Here is a 21561-nt window from a genome sequence, read left to right as displayed (position 1 = left end):
TCACAAGATCCTCCATAAAGATACCAGTAAGAACAAAAAATATTTCAGGAATGCTATTGTCATTCCTCATGTTAGAGGCATTTCTGAAAAAATAGACAGAACACTATGCAAATACAACATTAAAACCACCTCTAAACCCCCAAATAAGTTAATACACCTACTCAGTTCTTTTAAAGATCCTCTTCCACATCTAGCCTTTAGTAGCTTGGTTCCTTATACACTTGTATTCTTCAGATGATGACCTCGATAGAGGGGTCGAAACGTCGTTTTATTTTATTATTAATTAATAAAATAATCTGTTCAACACGCGTGTTTTTATGTCCCTAAAGTTAAAAATGTGAGTGCTGATCACCATGTAACCTTAAAAGAAATGATCATAATTTTCAGCTTTGTAGTTCAACATGTAATCTTTTTTAATTGTAACATCAATATAATTAGATACTTCCAAAGACAGCAAGACATGATCGCGGTCAGCAACTGGGGTAAAATAACTATATTCTTAACAGAGACCCCTTCTGCCGATATGAACACTCTTTGACTTCGAGTTCCTTCTGTTACTTGCCTTCGGAAAATTGTCTTGCAACAATTCAATAAATTCCTCTTCATTCTTATCATGAGATTTCTCTTCTACCCAATCGATTTGGATAATTAAAGTCACCCATAATGATTATTCGTTTAGTATCCAAAAGGCTAAATTGGTAACGCATTTCTTCCTTATTCCCTGTAAATGAGCAGCCGGGTCTGTAGTAATACTCCACTATATTTCATTTTGTTAGCCCCCACTTCACACCAGATAGATTCAAACTAGCCGCTATACCGGATCATTGTTACCATTATTACTTTCTTGCGTTTCTACCCGAACTCGACTTAAGTCGGCTGATATCATTAGTGGTTCTACTCCCCCCCCCCCTCCTATCCTATCACTTCTGCAATTCCTAAAAATAGTCTACCCATTACACTCAATCCCAGTTACCATATCAGATTCTGTTGCTAAGTTTCAATAATGCCACCAATCTTAAGCCACATCATGTTCAATAAAGTAACGAACTTTTCCCCTTTGTTTCTGATATTCCAATTGTGTAACGACATACCAAATTAGATATGCAACCTATTTTTCCCAGTTGTAGAAATTTCTTTTTCACTCAGCAAACATGCTCAAAAAGGTCCAAATCCATTGCGTATATTTTCACTCCTTTGCCAGATGCATAACTATGTTCAAAGCCATTCATATCTTTATACGTTTGCATATCATAGCTGAATTTCCACTTAGTTTTCCCCATCGCTCTCTTGATCATCTAGTTTCTCTGACTCTCTGCATTAGGTGGTCTCATCCCAATAAGTAATGTTTTCCGTCTCCTGATGCCAGATTGAATGAAGTGCAACCGTCTCTCTTATAAAAGTCTTTTCTGCCATCAAACGCACTCGACACATCTAAAAACTCGCATAAATTTCTTCTACACAGCCTGAGCATGGAATCATTTGCCATCATCTACCTCCTTTAATTGGCACTATCGTATCTGGGTAGCAAACTTACAAGTTTTACCCTCTCACATTTGTTCATCGCTTCTTCATATGGTTGGATATGGAAGGACAGACCTTTCATATCCAACCATATAATCAGATTCGTTTTTCAAACAACTAAAAGGTTCAATTCTGCAGTGTTTGTTTTGTATGTCTATTTCTACTCATAGCCACTTCGTGTGAAAAAATAGATTTCAATTTTCTATACTTTTTGGGGTTCCTTACAAAAGTCATTTGCATTCGCTTACATAGTGTATTTCTTAGTGAGAAAATTAGAAAATAAAAAGTTTCCTGATCGAATAAAATTTTTAGACAAAATATTTCAATCCCTAATTATATTATTAATGACTGTGTCTTATAACCTGCTCTTCATTTGTGAAATAAATCTCCTGGTTTAGTATGACCACAAAGAATACTATGCCAATATTTCTGTTTTACATATTAGAAATATTTTAAAATGGATTATCAAATGTTTCATTTGATATAGAAATTTTGACGGGAAATTCTATATTTGAGAACTGAAACTATTGTCTCCAAGTTCTTTCTTCAGTCTCTGGGTGCATATTCTTCAACTGCTTACAAAAACACTTGTGATTCGGTTGGAAATACTTGGATTTTAGCCAATGGTTAGGCGTAGAGGAACCTTTATTGGGATTTTTAAGATGAAGTTGAATTAGCAGGTTACAGAAACGATGGGTATTATGCCTCCTGGACAGACAAAAGACAAACGTATTTTGAAACCTTTAAACAATAAATTAAAGTTAATTTTGTAAAGAATTTATTTATTTGTATGTTAATGTACTATTGTTTACTAGGAACTAATATTATTATACCGTCAAACCATATGGCTCATATGGTTCCAGATTGCTCATGCTCTCAAAATTTGCGGGAAGCACTTGCGTGGAATTAGGGTATTCCCACCAGAGAGTATCGATTCTAACAACTTCATGACGCAGACTTCATAAGAGTATCATTTTTACTTTTAATTTATTACTCTTTATTTATTACTTTCAATTTATCATTACTCTTAGAAGAACATAGAATACTAGAATTTTACTTCATACGAATTTTACTTAATTGAACTAGTAAAATGAAATCGGAAAAGCAACTTATTTCATTTAATTTATGGTATTAATTTTCTAACAGCATTTTTGATGAGATTACGTGCACAGAGATAGAAAGGTAAAAGTTGCGGTTAGTATTTTCTCCCTTCCTACCTTTCCCTTTCTCTCTCTCTCTCTCTCTCTGTAAATATTTGTGTTCGTGATGAATATACCAAACGGCGATATTATGAAAGTAACCAGAGAAAACTGTCTGGTTACTTTCTACCCATCCACCATCAGAAGATCAATATATTTACAGAACTGATGGTCTTCCGAAAGAAAACAAGCATTATAAAAAGGTTATATTTTCACACCAGAAGAATTATGCCAGTATTGAGCTGATTGCGGAATAGCTGACAAAGCTGAATAGGCTCTTTACACATTAACGTATGAGACTTTCTCTAAAGAGTTGTTTTTTTAAGAACGGAAGCTTGCTTCTTGGGAATAACATGGATTCCACCCACAGCAGTTTCTATAGAGGATTTCGTATTATTGCTTTGATCTGCACTTTCACTGGGACATGTTTCATTAAAGGCCTCTTCAGAAGGAAGGCATCTATTATTTCTATACGGATATGCAGTTTTCGAACTTTGTATAGCCTACTGATATTTATTGCAATTTTTGTATTCGATTTTCAGCAGATGATTACTAAAAGACGTTATTCACAGACTTACACACATTATATGGTCTACTCCTGTTATCTAAGCCTAAACATATTTGTGAGGTTATTCATGTTCTTAAAGAGAAAGGACTTGATCACTTTAGTAGAAAAATGCTATTGTCTAGAAGGAAATCTGAATTCCAGAATTGCAAAGAAGTACGAAATAAAGTATTTTCTTCCAATTATCTTTGTTAATCATGCATTGGTATTCATTTTCCTTGTTTTAGTTTCGTACTATTTACTACAGAACGATCCCAATTATTTATTCTGTGGAAAATGGTCGTTTAGCGTGAAGTGTATTGCTTCTTTTTTAATAAGTACTATAGTAAATTTCATCAGATTTATTTCGATATGTGTGGTATTGTTTATAATTTCGTATTTCGCACAGTTTTATAGATATTCTTTTTATTGTATAAATCAACTTTTAAAAGAAACAACAGGGAATGTTTCCATATCCACATTGGAGGAAATCAGAATGCTTTATATGAGATGTTGCTCTCTTGTGAAGGAGGCGAATACTTTGTTTTCTGGAGCTCTCTTTTTCTGGTATGCATCAAGCACTGCTTTCTGTTGCTTTTCTGGATTTTACATTTTTCAACAAAATTTATTTTTATCACAAAGGATTCTAAAGGCTGTTTTAATAATATATATCTTTATTCTTATGACTTGGACTGCCAGCTGTTTCAACCAAGTTTCAGATGAGGTAAGTTTTTCTTTCGAACTTTTTATATCTCATATATATTTTCTTGATAAATGGAATGTCGAGAGATCGAGGAAACTAAATAAGTTATTTTTAAAACGAATATTACAGAATTACAAAATATTACAACTGAAACGAAAGGTTTCAGTTCTGTAATATTTGTTCTCTCCGTCTTTTTCTACGCATATTACAACTTCCTCTGTGTGTGAATGGATTTTAATTACTTATATCTTTTAATTTCTTCACTCTACTCGTTTGAACTTTTATTATTATTTTTTTAAATCGTCTCATTTTAATGGGAAGATTAGGCAGACTTCAAAAGGATAGAAACAGGAAACGTTTTATGTTTAGTTAGAATTTAATAAAATTATTATTTAGAATGCATATTAAAATATGACGTTAGTGAAATATAAGACACTTTCGTAATCAATTTCTTTTTAAATTTAATGCAAAATAACCTAACGTTTTCAACCACTAATTATACTTTTAATATCTGTGTGTCTTATAATATTCTGCACTTCATTTGCATAAAGTAAAAATAAAGTTTATTTTAGATACTGGGGATTTTTTTTTTAGAATTGCTTATCAAATGATTGCGTTTTATAGAGAATTTGAAACTGGAAGTCTATATTTAAGAACTGGAGCTGCTGTTTTTAAGTCTTTCCTTCAGTCTTTCTTAACTCTGAGTGCATATTCTTCAACAGTTTACACACACACACACAAATTGGCAATTCGATCGAACGTACTTGGTTTTAGTGATACTTTATTCGGGAGGAACCTTTATACGGTTTTTTGTGATGAAGTTGAATTAGCAGGTTACAGAATCAACAGGAATTATGTTTCCTGGACAGATATACAATAAATGATGAAAGAGACAAGGTATTTTGGCTGCTTTATACACCAAAAATGAAAGTTAGTTTATAGAGAAATTATTTATTTTATTCTCAATTTACTAGTGCATTATGTGCTTAGAATCTATTCTACCTGTGATATATCATCTATTATTACAATTTCTTTGGAGTGTCTCTGTAATTTTGATGCTTTTATATCGAGTACTACTATTTGAGAAAATAGTAGTACTTGACATTACTGTGTTTGGAAATGGTGAGATAGAAGAAATCTTTTTCATGCATTGTTAATATAATAGTTTAAATGCGTTCAAAAGAATCTGTCATCTTGCAGTTACTAAACCTCTGCCAATTATCCTTCCCTCAGAGAAGAATTATTTACTTTGGAATATTTCGTACATTTTCCTATGCGCACCTCTCCTATAAACAACTATGAAATATTGAAATATTGAACAGTAAACCATGTGTTTTAGCATTCAATTATTTGAACCAAAGTATACGTAGAATTAGAACAGTTGCAATCCTGCTTCTCCTTGCTCAGAGCTCAAGAAGCTAACTGATCAGTTAGTATTTAGACTTGTGAATAGCACCCGCATTCCCAACACTGAGGTGAACTTAGCAACAAAATATTTTTATTTGAACCCACCAATGAAATCTTGTAAACATTGTGTCTTAGTATTGTGTATTTTTCCAGACACTTCTTGCTTCCAATAAACAGAAGAGTGAAGGCCTGGCATTTCATCGTATGCTTCCTACGATAAACAGATTAGTAGCATTTTAAAAGTTTATCCTAAAACTTTAGTACAATATATACACACAGTGGGATAGGACTTCCAGAACCAACTGCTAAGTTAACGGAGACACTTTTCCAATAATGCCAACCGATAACTTGTTTAATATGAATGAAGTGTAAATTAAAATTAAGTTTTTATATTATTTTTTTAACTGTCAGGTGCTAATTCCTACTGATGTTTATGCTTTACCAGTTATCCATCACAATAGCTTTCCTTATTACAGCTATTCCTAACACTTCTGTAACCCTACAGATTATTTTACCAAGACAAAAAACAACTAAACTTGTTCATTATCACATTCTCTGTGATACTTATATGCAGCCTCAAAGTCATGGCATTCATTTGCTACAAGCCTGCAAGTCTTTTGTATCTCGATGCAATAGAGAAAATTCTAGCTGGAAAGTGAATGCCAGAAAATGCTAATTAAAAATACCGGATTTAATAACTATCATTACGGTAAATTTATGAAAAGGCTAACATTTAAAATAAAAACCGAAATTAATTAGAAGAAGTCAATTAAAATCTGATAAACTACATACACCTGCCACCGAATTAGAAACTTTTATTTTACGAGTACGTATAGACATGAAATTGCTAATACCGATCCTCTTCAATACCCTGCGCATAGTTCGGTGAGCTATGGTCGGGGAGAGACTTCACTAAATGCTTCGGTCAACTTCTGTACATAGTAAGTTTTGTTTGTCCGTATAATCCTTCTCAAAGGATGGAGATCTCGTTCCTGATACAGTGTCATAGTACCAAAGTTATGCCTCTTAGACAAGCAGTATGGGTTATTTTTCCACTGATTAAACACATTGATATCTCACTTTTTGAGAAACCTGTCAGCTCTTCTGCTTTCAAATTCGTGGCTTCAAACAGTCAGGCACCCACAATAATCTCACGTGATGTTATTTTTTCTTCTTTAGTAGCCGGTGATTACTTTTTTTTTCCTTGTTATACAGACGCAATATTCTTAACGGCTGATAATTTGTATACATCACTTCTAGATAGCATTCGATGCCTCCCAGCTTTCAGAAGCACTATTCAAGGACAATTATTCTCCTTAATATTTTCTTTTAATAAATGAGACTGACAGGTATATTCTTTCTTTTTGATGTTAATAAGTTTGTGTAAGCAGTAATTGGTGGTCATCTCATATAATTTTCTCATGAACTAACTTCCTGCTGCCTATTAAGTAAAATTATGTAGTCAAAGGAAATGTAGATACATTTCCGCTGTTTGAACACAAGGAGTTTTTTTTTTATGTTCCACCTTCACATTAAACGTTATTTGAATTTATAATATATTTCGCACCACAGGTGGGTGTGTAATTTATTTTTTCCATTTTTATCAGTTTTATACACATATCTTTTCTATTATTCACTCTATTTTTTTAAATATTCCGGAAACCCTGCTCTAGAAACTAAACTTCGTGGTCTCCAAGCGCCTGACGATGGAAATCATTTGCTGCCTAAAGACAATTAGAAGTATCCGAGCTCACGGCAGGTTCGAACCCGCATCCGTTTGGTTGCGGAGAGGTTACGCTAATCACTTGGCCAAAAAGGCCATCAACCGGAGCAGTTTAGTGAATTGCTTAAATAACTAGAATGCTGCTGTATTAATCGCATTTTAGCGTTATTACTGATCAGCATTTATTAGTGATTAATTGCTAATTCTATAGTGAAAAGTAAATTTTAGCTAAGTTATCGGAAACTAATTCTGCGAAATTTTGAATTTGCTATTTTAGTGAGTTAGCACTACAGTAATTTAGATTCCTGCCAATGATTTAGTTTTGAGTCATAGTTCTGCATCAGGAATTCATAGCTCAAGTAAAACCGTAAACTAACTAGCTAAGTTTTCCTTAGCATTTAAGCAAGATGATGATCTCCGAAAATAATAATAAAAAATAACTTCATAGCTTTAATAATAATATATAATTTAATCTAGAATGGTTTGCAGCTTCTGCTGAAATAAAATACACGAAGTTGCGACATGATTAGTTCGAACTATTGAAAACTGCAACCCACGTAGTGCCGTCAAGCCACCGAATAATAGTTCTAAACGATAAGTTAAGGGGGATAGTAAATACCGTATTATTTTACAGCAGGGTACGAAAATCGGAGATCGAAATCTAATAAAAATAGCCTCTTGGCTCTTTATCGTAGTTCTAAATGTTTTCATTTTACTAAATGAACTTTTTCTTTCTGTCATTGTTGTATTGACTTTCTCCATGAAAATCGAATGCTGTTTAATTTCAGCGGTGATAGATATTCCAAACACACCCCAAACACAAACATAATCAACGGGAGTATGTGTTTCTCACGAAAAATGGAAGGTGATGTTTACATAAAGTGAAAACTTTACCTTATTGTCATACTAAGATATTCCTGTGTTTTGAGAGAATGATATTTGATGTATTAAACGATATAAGTATTAATGATAGCAGGCGAGAAATGAACCAGAGGAAATAGAAATACAGAAGGCAACTTCTTCAAAATAAAATATATTTGATATATATTATTTTGGTAGAAAATATACTTGTAGAAACCTTTTAATCTTTTTTTCTAATGCCTATCTAGGTAAATAAAACAAAGTGATCATAGTGTTTGGTTGTGGGTTCGAATTCCTTTTAGAATGCGAAGAACGTTTACAAGGGCTTTTCAACTGAAAGCGATTTAACCAGTTTCATACGAGAAAGGCAGGATTTTCTTCTCAGAAACTCAGATTTTTCATTCGCAAAGCAGGAAAACAGGCTATTACAGAACACTTAATTAACAGATATAATACACTATTCTCAAAGTCTCAGCCGCTTCCGTGGTAAATCCAAATAAACCAAACCAAGCCAGGGCCAACTGGTAAAACTCACATACAAATGTTGCGAGGATCACGGTTTGCGAAAAGTAAGCGAATAATAGAAATTAAGACAAAATAATAAAAATTATTTAATAAAAGATGAAAAGTTAAAATTATGTATCGTTCAGATACTTATTTCCGTTCATTCTTTGTTGTTAATGATTTCATTCATTTGTATTGCTTTTCTGGCTAGATTTAACGAAATTTAGTTTTGTTTCTGTTGTAAATAGTCCAAACATCCAGGGCTCGCAGAAGTGCTGATAATATTCGGAATGATGATTTTACGTTGTACAACTCGTGAGCGTTATTTTCTCTTGGAATGCTATTTGTTATCCTCCGAAATCCCAAGTTTTAATTCTTGTATAAAAACCGTTAAATGTTTCTTAAATAACATTTGCCTTATATATTCTTTGGTCAAGATTTCAGATCTCAAAGCTGCTCTATACTTTACTGGATATTTTTTATTTTCAGTAAGATATTCACTTTAACTTCCTCTAAACTACATGGTGATCACTTCATATTTCGGATAAACTACATACTTTGTCTCCTAAACTACTTTGAAGCAGATTTCTTGTCATATTTAATGTCACTCTCAGCCATATCATACTCAATAAGCTGTTTCTATTATTGTCGCATTCTTTGAAGAGAATTTGTAATTTATGAAGATAGTATAATATATCATTATTAGTCCATGCCCTGCAGACATTCAGAAGATATTCACCATTATTATTAGATATGTCTTTTTCTCCAAAGTTTCCCTAAACATTCCAAAATGTCACACATCTCGTTTTGGGGGAAAATATGGACAAATAATTTTCGGCTAACATAAAGAAAAAGGGAAAAAAGTGCTTGTTGGAGATCTGAACAATAGAGTAGGATAAGACTACCAGATATAAGAATGTGTCGACAAAATTTGAAGAATGAAGCAAACCTAATAAAAATATTTAGTAACTACTGGCTTTCTGTTCAGAATAAGGAGCAGTTATCACTCACAGTATTATCCAGCATAAAGATAGGCACACATTTACATGAAGAGACGATACAAGGAATGAGATTAGTCTCATTGGCAATGTATTGTGGATAGTGATATTTCAAGGATACCATGGATTTCTGGAGATTTCAAATAAGAAGTGATAAACATTTATATTTGAGATTATATATGATATTGAAAATATCATATTGAAACTGATCCACATCATACTTCTAAGAAAGTTGCTCCATGTTGCTTTATGTTTCTATAAGTTCCTTCGGTGTTGATGTTGGCAGAAGAAAAAATGTTGTCGTTTGGTTTGTGTTTCTGACCGCAGTGGTAAAGATCGAACAAAATTGAGCAATGCCAACAGAGATTTGGAAACACAGTGATTAAAATTGATCGCCAAAATTTCCAAAAAAAAAAAGAATAATAAATTAAATAGTGTTATTAAACATATCACTGCCGAAGTGGAATAAGATGATATTTTAAATTAGTTCAAAATGTTTAAACATGATATGAGGGTTCAAAATGCAAAATTATAGATTCAGAGATGAAACAAAAATACTCTTTTTGAAGCTGGTTATTAACGGGAGTTGGAACGAAAAACTGCATCATCGTCTTCTAATTAGAAAAATGATAGTTTCGCATAGTTATATCTTCTCTTAACAAGTTTTGAAAATTCTACTGCGTTCAACATATTGCAGACGGAGAAGCTTTAAGCGAAGCAGAACGGAAGTCGTTCCTGACTTCTGTTCAGGAGACTATCAATCGAAAGGACTGCAGAAAGGAAAATGATAAAAAGAAGCATTAGATGATGTGGAGGGGTTATGAAGAGAGAGACATAATGAAAAGGAGGTAAATAGTAAACAGAGAGAGATATCCGATTATCTAAGAAAATAAGAGGGCAAACAATCACTAACTTACTGTCACTAACAAAATCATCGATGACCAGGTGGCATTCAAATCCGCACATTGAGAATCAAATTCTGGATGTCAGTCTTGTTGGTTGAAGAGCACACACGTTATTCAATATTAACCACATCTGATAAAATATAACTGTTTAAAGGAATCATAACAGCGTAAATTATATATTTATGAAACAGAACTAATCCGAATTTTGTTAATTTGCATTGGCAATCTTGAAACAAATACTTCTCTTTTGAAAAAGCAAGTGCATGTAAATACTTCTTTCAAAGTTGTAAGCAGGTTTGAAATCCACATAGAGAACCACATCCTGACACCTGCGTGCCTCCATTTTTTTTTTTTTCATTTTTCATTTAACAGCACATAAAAGAGACTGGATGTATGGGAGACGGCTCCACCCAAAGTAAATTTCATGCCTTCTTCAAAACGAACAGTACTGCTTCTCTCCGTTTATTTTCTTCTACTACTCTCAAGGAGTAAGTAGCAAACAGGGAAAGAAACTGTACAATAAGAAGGCGGTAGTTTAAATAATACGTATCTAAAGACTTGCGAGAAAGGGTTAATTTCTTCTCAGAGATATATTGATCTTAAAAGAGAAAACATTTATCGAGGATTTCGTCTTCTTTCTTGCTTGTATACTTTATTTAGAATGTGTTTCGTGAAAGGTTTGTTTAGATTCAAAGTTCCTAATTTAAGCATCAGTGTTCGTTTCTGTAGCGCTCAAACAGTCTATGGTTTGATTATGTCTATTATTATTGGTGCACATGGTTGGCTGTATTTTGTTTTGGTTTCAAAATTTCAGAATGCAAGTTTACGCACATAACTTTGTTATTGTCAACGTTCTCGCATGGAACCTGTTAGTACATCTCCTCAAATGATAACACTGCTAAATCATTACTGCAAGCTTGAAACTAATTTGATTGTGAATGGAACTAAACCTTACAGATTGAGGTGCATTGAAACAATGATTCTTTCTCTTAACTTGCTGCTCATTTGTGTCTTCATGCATCATTATGCACTCCGAAATGGAATTTCCATTCGGTCCAAAGAAGTTTACGAACGTCCTGTATATAATAACTCTTATAATAACTGGACTAATCTGTTCCGTAATCTATATCCCAACAATCGCATTGTTTTCTTGGATTACGTATTTCTCAGATTTTTTGAGGCATTATATAAACATTGTAAATATGACATTAAAAAAATAAAACGAAATATCTCCTTTAGAAAAAAACACTGAAAAACTGAACTGGAAGAGATTCGAATGATGTATGTGGACGGTTGTTTTGTTGCCAAGGAAACGAACAAATTGTTTTCTGTGGATTTCTTTACTCATTATGCCGTAAACACCGGTCAGTGATGTTTATTTTGAGTTCTGTGTCATTCCGAAGTGTCTTTATATTGCAAAATCTTGTTTGGTATTTTCATTATGTATGGATATTCGACAATGTCGTGTATTGCTCGCTATTTGCAAAAAAGTAGCAGATGAGATAAGTGCCTATTAAAAATTGCATTCACTTTGTTTTTTCTAGATTTGGTTGTATTCTTAAATCAACTATTTATTAATAGACTATGTTATGCAAATTAAAATTGTTTTGTTATGTGAATCTTCGTACAATAATTCAATTGTACTGCTACATAATTACTGCAAGCTTTAAACAAATTTGATTGTGAAACGAACTAAACCATACAGACTGAGGGTACATTGTTTCAATGTTCTTTCCGTTTAACCTTCTGCTATTTTCTTGACCATTTATGGTTTCATGCATCATCATCGACTCTGAAATGGAATTCGTATTCTAAATGTTTATAAATATTCAGTATGTGACAACTCTCAAACATCTAAGCTTCTTGGAGTGTTTTCCCTCCCAGAAGCTCAGATTTTGCATCCCACAAAGTAGGAAAACCGGCCATTACAGCACACTAAATTAACAGATATGATACTGTACAATAGTGTCACAGTCTGAGGCGCTTCCGTAGAAAATCCAAATAAATCAAATTAATCCAGATCCTAAGAGAAGACTAACAGACTATTCATACTGTTTTTTTTGGCTGGAGGTACTTTTAGCTGTGCATGATCACTCAGGATTTCAGAACTCACAGAGAAGTTATACTGTATTGAAGCCTGTGAACATGTCTAACCCCTCATTCTTTTGGTGAACTGTACTCCAAATATATTAAATAATTGGTAATTCTCTTATATAGTTTGTATTTTAGGTTCAGGCTTTAATAAGCAGTAGTAGTGGTGGAATGACACAGGTTTATCTACATCCAAACCAATTCACGATTTCAGATAATTATTACAGCAGATTTTCAGTATTTTCTTAGCAGTAATCTAAGTAAGCAGCACACAAAATCTAATAGACTCTTCAATCATAGGGGATGGAATTTGAGGACCACAGTGTTCCAGATGAATAGCTGCTGTGATACAGTTTAACAAACTAATTAACTACATTATGTTTAATATCATTGTCAAATTCCTAATATTTACCGGCAAATGATACACAGAATTCTATGATAATAACACATGAAAGGTTTACATAACTAACTTCCTATGGACGGTTTCCGCCTATTTATCTGCTATTTGGCAGTATTGTCAGATCTTATATTTCTGCATTTATTGATACGTTTGCATTTATGCAGTCAGTACTGTATTATAAATATAAAACAGTAGTGACTGCATAAACTAAGCGAGAAATCGGTTACACTGCGCTGTTTTTCTGCCATCTTGGCATTAAACTGGCGTTGTCCTTCTATTTCCTTGGCTGTCACAATTTCTTCGAATTTCCAAGGACTGGATTTTGCCAGCGTAATCCAAAGATAATGTGGATAGCTGAATGCTTATTAGAATAGTTTGTAAGTAAACTGCGTATAACCTTTCTTCTCACATTTAGTATATGTGATAATACCACCTTCCTTCGATTAGTTACACACACACACACACACACACACACACACACACACACACACACACACACACACACACACACACACACACACACACACACACACACACACACACACACACACACACACACACACACACACACACACACACACACACACACACACAATCTACTCAAGAAACCTATTAATCAGCAATCAACACGCATTCAGAACTCAGTCCAGCACAGTAGATGCAAGTATGGAGTGAAAGAGTTCGCAGAACAGTCTACAGCAAAACAAAAGACGTACTACTGATCTCACTCGATGTACAAGGAGCTTTTGATGCTGCGTGGTGGCCAGCCATAATCAATCAATTAATAGATTTAAAATGCCCTAAAAACTTACTCTGCCTTACAAAAAAGTATTTTTCAGACAGAAGAGCAAATATGACACTAAAAACCACAATTGTAACGAAAAAAGTGAAACAAGACTGTCGCAAGGTTTCTGGAACATCCAGTACGACTCGTATTTAAGACTTCCTGTCACTTCTGAAACAAAAGTCATTGCCTTCGCAGATGATGCGATGACAATAATTCGGGGACGCGATGGCTTGCAGTTAGAAATAACGGCCGACGAAGAACTCTTTAAAATTGCAGAGTGGGCACGCGAGAAGAAAGTGACCTTCAATAGCACCAAGTCTAAAGTGCTCCACATCTCATGAAAAAAAAATCAAAACAACCTCTAACAGTCTTCCTAAACGGAGAAGTTCACGAGGTAGCCAGTGAGCTAAAATACCTAGGAATAACAATAGACGAAAAATTCACCTTCAATAAGCACAACTCATATGTTGCCGAAAAAAGCTTACGAATAGTAAACCTCCTAGCTAAGTCGGCAAGGATTAAGTGGGGATTAAGCCAATGAGCGCTGAAAACGATATATACCGGTGCTATACTACCACTGATATCATATGCTGCACCTGCCTGGAAACATACAGTAAAATCGAAGATAAACCGACAAAAATTAAATAGAGTTCAACGCCTTATATCCATACCCATAATTAAAGTATACATGACAATATCTTTCGAGGCAGCTTGCGTTATTGCAGCTCTAACACCGATCTGCCTGAAAATACAAGAATTATCTCTTGTATATGAAATCACTTCCGGAGGATATATGGAAAGTTACAACATCGAATGTTGTAACTTTCGATGCTTCACTACAGTAAGTGGCCTCATCCAGCAAAGAAAACAAATATAACAAGGAGAAGGAAAGCTCTGAAAGTGACGAATTCCTAATATACACTGATTGAAGCAAAACCGAAAGGAACGTCGGTTGTTCTTTCACTGCACACAACAGACAGTCCGTTATACTCAATATTCAATAAGCTATTTCTTATTACTGTCGTATTATTTTCATGTGAATTTGTACCTTATGAAAAGACAATGATATATCATGAGTAGCTTATGCCGTGGGCGTATATTCAGCAGATATTTACCATTATTATTAGCTTTGTCTTTTTCTCCAAACTTTCCCCAAACAGTTATGAATGTCTGCTATTTCCTTATCCGCTGTTTTCATCTCCATTGAGAACCATCTTTTCTTTTTTTACATCAGCTAAATTTTATATCAACTTTCTAGTAATTCGAAAAATTCACTCATTTTTCCTTAATGGAAACGTTTGGGGAAAAATCAGTACTGATCAATTTCTGGCACCATGGGTACAAATAAAGTTCATGAGTTTCAATAGATTTAAAAATTAAGCTCTTCAAGATTATTAAAAATGGTCTCGCCGAGTTCTGATGATATAAAGAGCAAAAATAAAAAGATGTTTGTTTGAGATCTAAACAACAGAGCAGGAAATGACTACCAGATACACAAAACTTATCGAGAAAATTTGAAGAAAGAAGAAAAATTAATAAAGAATATTAAGTATTTACTGGATTTCGGTTCAGGATAAAGATTAATTATCACTAACAACATTTTCTAGCATAAACATGTGCATAAATTTACATGGAGAAAAGATACAAGGAAGAGATTAATCTCATTGGCAATGAAGATAGTGATATTTCCAGGATACGAGAGATTTCAGTGGAAATAGGAAGCGAGAAATATTTATATTTGAGATTAAATATCATATTGAAACTTAAGTATACCATGATGTCTAAGAACGTTGCTCCATTTCTCCTAATGTTTCTAAGTTCTTTGTGTGTTGATGTTGGCAGAAGAAGTAAAATATTGGTGTTTCTTAACGCAGCGATAAAGATCGAACAAAATTGGGCAATGCGAAAAGAGATTTGGAAACAGACTTATTGAAGGTTAACAGCCAAAATTAAATATATATATATATATATATATATATATATATATATATGAAGTTTAGGGCCTCCCTCGATGAGTCTAAGGACTCCCTGGAGTCGCCCATAATAATAAAGATATATATATATATATATATATATCTTTATTAGCCCATAATAATAAAGATATATATGTATATATATATATATATATATATATATATATATATATATATATATATATATATATATATATATATATATATATATATATATATATATATATATATATATATATATATATATATATATATATATATATCTTTATTATTATGGGCGACTCCAGGGAGTCCTTAGACTCATCGAGGGAGGCCCTAAACTTCATCCCACACCAGTAGACGACATTCTCACAGTATCAATCATACCTTGCCTTGAACTCAACCACGGTAATAGCACCCACAAAAAAATCTGGCAGCTTATTCCACTCATTTACCACTCTAAACGTAAAGAAACCAGTTCTAACATCCTGGCTAACCACACTCTTTCCCAGCTTCCATAGGTGTCTCCCATTTCTCCCATCACCAGTCCTGATCTCAAAAATATCCCTTTAGCAATTTTGAATGTCTCAATCATATCTACCTTTTCCCGCCTATCAACTAATTTCTGCAACCCACAAATCTTCAACCTGTTCTCATAATGAGGTTCATTCCATAGACCTGCTATCATCTTGCTCACTCGCCTTTGGATCCTCTCCACCTCCTCCTTATCATGAAGAAACCTAGGTGACCAAATCTGGGCACAGTAGTCGAGATGACGTCTTATCAAGGCTCGGTACAGAGGTACATAACTTGCTTGTCTGTGCTCATCAACATATTTTTCAACAACCAAGTGAGTTGATGAGCTGATTTAGCCACTTTTGCAATGTGCCCCCTAAATTTATCTCCCTATCCTCTAACACTCCCAAGTCCCTGGCCTCATCAATCTCCTGGAGTACAGTACACACCAATGTGGTATACTGCTGCTAATCTTTTCACTCCAAAATGCATAACCTTACATTTTGTCACATTAAATTGACGTCCATTCTCCTTAGCCCAGCCCTCCAAACTATCCAAATCATCTTACAAAAATTTTGAGATTTTGTGCATTCACTATTGCTCCACCCAAATTTGCATCATCAGCAAACAAATGAATAGTTCCCCTTAGAACCTTCCCTATATCGTTAATGAACAAATTAAACAGCAGTGGTCCAAGAACAGAATCCTGCGCACACCACTAGTCACAAGCCGTCTTTTGTACTCCTGAATAAATTACTCTCTGATATCTCTCCATCAACCATCCACCTATCCATCTCACCAATCCTATATCCATTCCCATATGTTGCAGTTTACGGATTAGAATTCCATGTGGTATCCCGACAAATGCCTTAGCCAGGTTCAGCAGTATTACTGTAAACCCATTACACTTATCCAGTTCAGCCGTCACCGTGTTATAAAACTTGAGTAAGTTACTGAGGCATGATCTACTCTTCACAAAGCCATGCTGTCCCCCGTACAGTATTTCATTTTCATCAATCCATTCCTATATTTTTCCCTTGACTACTTTCTCCAAGACCTTGACAACGACTCCCGATATGCTGATCTGTCGGTAATTTGCAACCGTAGTCTTGGATCCTCCTTTATGCAGTGGAACTATTTTCCCCTCTTTCCACACCTCCGGGACTAAACCAAACCCGAGACTCAGATTAAACAACATGGTCAAGGGCACTGATAATTCTTTAGCAGCTTCACGTAAGACCCGTGCGGGTATACTATCCAATCCCGCAGATGTGTTCACATCAAGGTTCTGTAATAGACTATGGATCTTCACTTCATTCATCACAATTCCCGTATAAACTAATGGTTCCTTCATTTTTTCAATGTCACCAACTGGATGATATACTCTTGCAAAGTGCTCGCTCAGTAATTACACTATATCGACTGGTTCAGTGACCTCCATACCATCGGCATTCCTTAAAATCATTCTGCCGTGTACAGTTTTTTTTTTTTTGCTTGCAGCATATTGAAAGAACTGTTTGGTATTCTGTTTAGCTTGCATAGCTAGTTTCATTTGATAATCCGCTTTTGCTTTTTTTACCACACTCGTTACCCTTTTGGCCTGCACTTCATACCGTTCGTGTGCCTGCAGGTCACCTTTCTCTTCAAATTCCCTCCACAGTTGTTTCTTTTTTTGCAGCTCAAGCTTAATGGTGTTATCCATCCATTAAACCCCTACTTGTTTTACTATTCAAACCCTAGGTATACAATCAGCCATAACCTCCTGTAAATGCTCCTTGACCACTTCCCATGCTTTATTGACATCCAGCCCTTGCAGTTTTACATACCATGGCACTGATCCAAGCAATCTCCGAAGCTTGTCATACTTGCCAGCGGTAATTCCACATATACCCTGTCTTAATCGAAAATTCCACACCTTTAGCCACCTCCCAGGTCAAGACCTTATGATCACTCTCACCAATAGGTGGCAACATGGTCATATTCATTACCGGGTCAAGCAATCTCAAACCCCTAGTATTTTCAATTACATGCCGTCTCAGATAGTTATCCCTTAATAATTGAATAAAATCCATTTCCTTCCTCACATATGTCCTCTCCTCCTTCCAATCAATGTTACATTGTTAAAATCCCACATAATAATTACCCTCCTTCCAGTCATTTCAGCAATTTGTTTATGGATACTATCTCTACCGTATATTCCATCACACCTGGTCTATAGCAGCACTCAACTGTATATTTTGTTCTGCCCTTCTCAATCTCACACGAAATAGCCTCATATGAGCTCTTTTCACTATCCTGCAATACAATTTCAATTCTCCTTGGCTGCAGTTCATCAGCTATCATCAATATCACAATATAACGTACACATTCTATCCCACTGACTATATCATCTTCTGTCAGCCATGTTTCACTAATGCCAATAACCTCTGGTCAGGAAGAGCCAATCAAGGCCAAAAATTATTCCTTCTTGTTCCTAATACTCCTGGCATTAGTATACATGAAATGCAGGGGTATCTTTGTCCCACCCCTATCTTGATGTGTTATTCTAACTATCCCATTCCGATTTCTTGTCCTTAGTACTGGCTCGGATACATTCTTACACTCAACTGTCTTACTGATGTCCGCATATCCCCCCCCCCCCCTCCTTGGTAGTTCTAGTTTCCCTGTTTCTGCACATCCATTTTCACTTCATTCAGCAACACTATTTCCAGTCTCCGCACACGAAATCCATTCAAATGCAGGCATTCCATCCTGAATAAATCCTTTCGCCCATCAAACTCATTCCACACTACACCGTCTGCATAACCTGCGCATAAAGTCATTTGCGATTATGGTCCTCCTTCTAAACTCCTCTCTGTAGTACCGCGGCAACAGACTCACCATCCTAACTCTATCACACTTTTCTTTCGCTACCTTTAACAATACTTTCAAGTCCTCATATATATATATATATATATATATATATTAAACAAATGTACTTTTATTAGACATACAGTCATAAATTCACACAGTCCTAAATATCTTCTCCTAAAACCAGTTTTGAAAATTGTACTGTGTTCAATTTATTTTATTCCAGACGGAGAATCTTTTGGCGAAGCAGAAGGTAAGTCATTGCCAGTACGGTAACGAGGTTATGAAGTGCCTGCGGCAAGTATCTAACTTGCGCCCCCTAACCCAAAAATGAAAAATTTAAATGTAACAAATTAAATTTTTCTAAATGTAATAAGTTAAACACTTACAATTAACCCCCCAAAATTAGTTGCAGTGTGTTGCAGAATTTGTGTGTTTAAAGCGGCGTATTGCCGAATTTTAAAAATGCAATATAAAATAGCGGACTTTTATATCTATTTATTTATTTTCATTTTTTTACTTTTTTACGTTTTGTGCCACAAACCTAGTTGCCCCCGTGGCGGGCGCCTCTTTCGCCACGCCCTCGTTACGGCACTGGTCGTTGCTTAGCTCTTGTTAGTAGACTATCATTCGAAAAGGTTGCAGAAAGGAAAATGATATGAAGAAGATTAAGATGATGCAGAAAGGTTATGAAGCGAGAAATAAGGAGAAGGAGGTAAATAGTAAAGATAGATATCTGAGTATCAGAGAAAATAAGTGGTGACTGTTTTGGTGCTCTAAAAACTGGAGACACACAAGTGTGACGGTGTTACAACACCGTCAAGATATGACTTGACGGTGTCTTCTGTTTTATATAGCCCCAAAACAGCACTTTCCTTCAAGATATTTAAAGGGTTCATTAAACAAATGATTATAGTGAAGGTGATAATCGTCACTTTACCTAAAGACATACACAATCTTCGATGGCCATGTTGGCATTCAACGCAAACTATGCGTGTCGTGTCAGTTTTGTTGGTTGAAGAGCAGAAATGTAATTCAATACTGATGACATCTTTGATAAAATTAATTTGCCGAAGGAATCATAATAGCGTAAATTATATAGTTATGAAATAGAAGTAAAAATAAACGAAGGAAAAAAAAACAGTTTGTTACATTTTGGATTTTGAATTGATAAACAGTTGAATCCAAATTATGTTAATTTTGGAAACCTTGAAACAAATACTTCTGTTTTTGAACAAGCAAGTGCATGTAAATGCTTCTTTCAAAATTGTAGAGAATTATTTCGAAATCTACATAGAGAACACACCTGATATACCCTTAAATAGTTCTTGTTTTCCGCGAAGAACAGAAGGTGACGTATTACGAAGACATATCTTGACGGTGTTGTAACACCATAACACTTGTGTGTCTCCATTTTTTCATTTTTCAATTAGCAGCACACCAAACATACACGAGTTTGGACGTACAAAAGACGGCTCCACCCAAAGTAAATTTCATACCTTCTTCAAAAAATAATAGCACTGCCTCTCTCCGTTTACTTTCTCCTTCTTCCCTCACGAAGTAAGTAAGCAGTAAAGAGAGAAAAGAACTGTACAATAGGAAAATAAATACCTATCTAAATAAGGCAAGAAAGGGTTAATTTCTTCTCAGCTATAAATGGATCTTAAAAGTGAAATATTTTATAGAGGTTTTTATATTCTTTCTTATTTTTATACTTTATTTGGAATGTGTTTCGTGAAAGGTTTGTTTAGATACAAGGTTCCCAATTCAAGAATCTGTGTTGTTTTCTGTAGCGCTCAAACCATCAACGGTTTGATTCTCTCTATTATTATTGGTGCACAAGATTGGCTGTATTTTGTTGTGGTATCAAATTTTCAGAATGCAAGTTCGAGATACGTACATTACGTTTTTATTGTCAACGTTCTCGCTCGGAACGTGTACGTACGTCTCTTCATATACTTTAAGGGAAACCAAATGATAGCACTGCTGAATCATTACTGCAAGCATCAAATTAATTTGAGTGTGAAAGGAACTAACCCATATAGATTGAGGTGCATTGTTTCAATGATTCTTTCTGTTAACTTGCTGCTATTTCCTTGGTCATTTCTGGCTTCTTGTATCATAATGCACTCTGAAATGGAATTTCCGTTCGGTCCAAAGACGTTTACGAACGTCCGTATGTAATAACTGGAATAAACTATTTCGTAATCTTTATTCCAACAATCGCATTGTTTTCTTGGATTTCGTATTTCTCAGATTTTTTGAGGCATTATATAAACATCGTAAATATGACATTAAAAAAAGTGAAGCGAAATGTCTACTTTAGATACATTGAAAAAGTGAAGATTCGAGTGATGTACCTGAATTGTTGTTTGGTTGAAAACGAACAATTTGTTTTCTGTGACTTTCTTTATTTATAAGGCCATAAACACCGGTCACACTTTTTTGTTTCATCCAGAAGTGTCTTTATATTACAAATTCTTGTTTGTTACTAATTTTGTGTATGAATATTGGACAATGTTGTGCATTGCTCGCTATTTGCAAGAAGTAGCAGATGAGGTAAGCGCCTATTAAATATTGTTCTCTCTTTATTTATTTTT

The sequence above is a fragment of the Typopeltis vanoorti genome, chromosome 16 (assembly GCF_054136105.1).
Source record: "Typopeltis vanoorti isolate ZY-2024b chromosome 16, IOZ_Tvanoo_1.0, whole genome shotgun sequence".
In the NCBI taxonomy this organism is placed as follows: Eukaryota; Metazoa; Arthropoda; class Arachnida; order Uropygi; family Thelyphonidae; genus Typopeltis; species Typopeltis vanoorti.
This window is presented reverse-complemented; position numbering follows the sequence as displayed.